Source organism: Octopus bimaculoides, chromosome 9 (assembly GCF_001194135.2).
Source record: "Octopus bimaculoides isolate UCB-OBI-ISO-001 chromosome 9, ASM119413v2, whole genome shotgun sequence".
NCBI lineage: Eukaryota > Metazoa > Mollusca > Cephalopoda > Octopoda > Octopodidae > Octopus > Octopus bimaculoides.
Genome location: NC_068989.1, coordinates 45,584,490 through 45,589,050, shown reverse-complemented (window position 1 = coordinate 45,589,050; position 4,561 = coordinate 45,584,490). Strand labels below are relative to the sequence as shown.

Genomic DNA, 4,561 nt, shown 5'->3' with positions numbered 1-4,561 from the left:
AACGGTAGAATATAATGTTACATAAGTGATGGCAGGGTCGAAAAATCCGTTCCCAAGACTTATAATATTTTGATAAGTTCCATGTGCGAAAGTCATGACTTTTGAGTCACTCGAATAAGCTCTTGTCAATTATTGAGATAAATATACTTATTTATTGAGTTTTATTTCCCTTTTTGGTTTTACTAAAACTATAAACACACAGATACACACACGCACTCTCACACATCCATTTACACATGAGACCTAAATTGGCAATATAAATATATCCGTTTGCGTTAGGTATTGGAGCTTGTAACCCCTAATCCTAATTTCTTCAAATTTACAGTTTGGTAAGTATTCAAATCTTTCAATACTGAACATATAAAGATGGATACTTAAGCTCAAATCTCAAGAGAGACCGGATTTCGTTGACATTTAATATGTTTTGTACATCATCCAAATTGTTTAGAAGTGAAAATCGAAAAGCTAGTCAAATAATCTGATCACTTATGATTCCCCCTCCCCTCAAATGACATCCTCAACGTTTGCTAAAATATAACAAACATTACTAATGTTCAGTTGGATACATCATGTCGTTAAACAGATAACGGGATGATTGACTTAAACGTTTTTGATCATATCATGGTTCTGCTTGATCGGAGTTTACCAGAAACTAAAGGAAAAAAGAAACACAATACTGTGATATATTATTGTTAAAAATTGAGATAGATGAATACTAAAATCACAACGCTGATTCTTCTCTATCTATATTAATTGTTATCTCGTTAATTGATAATGAAATATTATTAGCATGCTGTTTGTAATATGTGAGACTGGAATATATTTGAATTCATATGCAGGTATATTAGAAATACTTTAGGCTGTTCTATGTATTATTGAATATATAGATATGGTAAAATTTGAGAATAGACATAGAAGTTAATATGCAAACATGTACTTGTTGAACAGCACATGTTACCGTAATTAATAAATATATGTTGCGGAATATTCAGAATAATACTGTGCTGAGTTATCGATTTTCGTTTGTCAGGAAGCAATTTATTCTTCATTGCTTTCATCATTAAAAAAAATATATAGAGAAAATCAGACATTATCTTGGTGTCACCTATTGTGTTAACTGTAAATGATAAATGAGTTGAAGTGAATTAAGATGTCAGGATAGACTGAAGAAATATATGATGTCATAATGCAAGCGACGTGCTGATTGGCTACAGCAAATTGCTTAAGATTACGAAGGGATTTATGGATTACAATAATAATAGCAAAGGTATTGTTTGAAAATTTGGGGTATTACGACTCAATAAAATAGTGAATTCAATTCGTTTAAACCGTTATTATACATATAGATAGCAGAAACAAGTTGGTCAGAGTTTCACTTAGATTGAAAGAATGTAATGAATTTAAGCGTCTTCTTTGGAAGACGCTTATAATAAATTTAGTCAGCAGTTTCAGTAAATTTATTTGTCTCTCGTCAATCCATAACTATCTTATTCATTAATTCATTATGTCTTCTTTCAAACTGGTTTGACCGAGATGAAGTTATTCTTTCTGACATGTCAATCTACGCATTGATTGTTGTCGTTGTTGCTGTCGTCGTCGTCGTCGTCGTCGTCGTTGTTGTTGTTGTTGATGCTGCTGCTGCTGCTGCTGCTGCTGCTGCTGATGATGATGACGACGACGACGACGACTACGACGACGACGATGATGATACTTTTTTTTCAAAGCCCCAGGTGAACTCTGAGTGAACAGAGTTATTCCAACCGTAACTACAAAGTCTTCTAATCTAAAACGAGTTATTCCAACCGTAAGTATCATGTCTTCTAATTTAGAACGGTAGAGAATAAATTGAGGAAGATTTGCTACTATTTCTTACTGATACAGTAATTATGCACAGGTTGTCTCGTTGTTCCAAATGTTGAGCTCTTGGATGGTGAAATAAAGATGGATATATAATACAAAATTAAATCACATTGCTAGACATCTGGCGCGCAACTTAGATATATCATATACTAATAAGCTCCACTAGACGTCAGTATAACATATCATCTCAATAAAATTTACCAGATCAGACGAAATGGTTCTACACGTCAGCAAGCACATTAAATTCTATCACATGTCAATCACCTTTACCCTGTATCGGTAGGCTGTTACACATCTATGCAACTTCGGTGTCGTTCTTGATGAATAAAATACCTCTAGATGGGACTGCTATAGGCAGCAAAGGAGTACCATTCCAGTATATCTTCGTCTCTTCCATTATTTACTGAAAAAGTTTAGCGTGGTGCCTATATAATTATTGGATCATGAGATATTGTTACGCTGTTAATAACATAGCTAAGTCGGTGAGCTGTCAGAGTCGTTAGCACGCCGTGCAAAATGCTGAGCGGTATTTCGTTCACCTTTACTTTCTGAGTCCAAATTCCACCGAGGTCGACTTTGTCTTTCATCCTTTCGGAAGTTGATAAAATAAGTATCAGTTAAGCACTGAGGCCGATGTAGACGACTTACCCCGCCACACATAACATGCTGGCGTTGTGCTAAAATTTGAAATCAATAGCTATCTAAGGTAGAAGTTCCCAGTTTGGATTGTCCACTCCCCTTGAAAGTGCAAGATGGCATCGCAGCGTGTACAACAAAAGCAGAAGCACATAATTTATTAAAATCGATTTTCAGGATAAAATGAAGCAAAAGTTAAAATTAACATTATCAGGAACACTATGAACATTAATATTCTAGTTATTCAGATTTTACCCTTAAGAAATTGTGACAAATGCGTTCTGATATCATTTGTAGTATCTTGCTTGAGTGAATGTAAATTTAATTCTCTGTTTTTTAATCAAGACAAACTCTAAGAAAACCCTGAATCTATTGGCAAAACTGCAGATCCAGGCAGCCAGAATGTCTCATGATTTGATAAAATCTTGATAAAAGAACAGGAACATAGGCATCATTGAATTTTATGTTCACAATCGTGATTTCGCTGTTAAGAGGCTTTCTGTTGTCTATTTGCTCGGCTAACATTTTCATTTTCAGCCCAAGCTCAAAATATAATTGATTTACTTTAATTTATTCACCCACAACAATGTATGTGGTTCAATTTAGATAAAAACAACAGAAATTTTTCTTTGGACAATTCCTTATTATCTTTCTCTTTTTAAGTTTCAAACTAGATGTTAATTTTGTTGGCCGTAAGAAAATCAACCAAACATTTTCTAAGGGTTGGAAAACAGTTGGGAAATTGGTTTAAATGGAGATCATTTACTAACATTAGATCGTAATTAAAATATTTCCGATGTTTGTTTAATGGTTCTCAAAAATACATAAATAAAATAACAATACATATACACAACGTAGCAGATTTACTGAATGAGAAATTTTAGCTGTCAACACTTCGGTGGAATTAATTGGCTGTAATTCTTGACGTATTATATTCATTACCTGATAACATTACAGATCACATCATTAATGATATAAGAAACGCGTATTGTTTTATATTATATTATAAATGCAAAATCCAACATTTCAGAAATCTGCCAACATTAATCTCAGTAATCATATTTTTAATACTTATAGTCTCCTTTATCACTTTAGTAATAATAAGCAAAGAGCAATCAGTAATGCATATAATAATTCCAATCTATCACAGATCTGATACACATTTATTTCGACAACACTCTCTGTCACTAATCTAATTTTCTGTAGGATTTTATGATATAGAAAGTACAATACATTCATATTAATATCCTACAGCTCGCTTATATCTATATCGTGAATGATATATTAAGCTGGATCGAGAATGGTACAGCAAACACGTCTTGCTTAGATTTTAGATAATCTATCCTAGCTAAATCAATATATGCGCCGTGATTCGGTATACTGAGCCGAACTACACTCATGCGCGTGCAAGTGTATATTTGTGCGTTTGCGTGTGCCCATATATATATTATATAATATTATATCATATTATATTATATTATATTACATACACACATGCATTTATATATATTACTTGTTTCAGTCATTTGACTGCAGTCATGCTGGTACGCCACCTTTAGTCGAACAAATCGACCGTTCAACCGTAGGACTTATTCTTTGTAAGCCTAGTACTTATTCTATCGGTTCTGTTGCCGAACTTCTAAGTTATGGTGACATAAACACACCAACATCAAGCGATGGTGAGAGAACTAACACAGACACACAAACATATACAAGTATATATATATTATTTACATTTGACGGATATTCGTCCTCATCTTGTTTGTTGTTAACACAACGTTTCGGCTGATATACCCTCCAGCCTTCGTCAGGTGTCTTGGGGAAATTTCGAACCTGGGTTCTCATTCCTATCGATGTTACTATTATTATTATTATTATTATATTATTATTATTAATCAGGTCGCTGCCGTGAATCGAACTCGGAACCTTGGGGCTAGTAGCCCGCGCTCTTAACCACTACGCCATATGCCCGTGGGCAATTATGGGGTGAATTTTAAGGCTTATAAATCTATTATTTTTCTATCCTTCCTCAATACCGGTTCCCATATGCTATTCATATCTGCAC

General features: G+C 33.9%; 1 long non-coding RNA gene across 1 annotated transcript in view; it reads left to right on the top strand.

Moving 5' to 3' along the window:
• The first annotated feature begins 1,684 nt into the window (after positions 1–1,684).
• LOC106880070 (uncharacterized) overlaps positions 1,685–4,561 on the top strand; it is a 10,706-nt gene continuing 7,829 nt past the window's right edge. The window contains exon 1 of the long non-coding RNA XR_001410701.2: positions 1,685–1,804. This is a non-coding gene — a long non-coding RNA (uncharacterized LOC106880070). The remainder of the gene's footprint in view (positions 1,805–4,561) is intronic.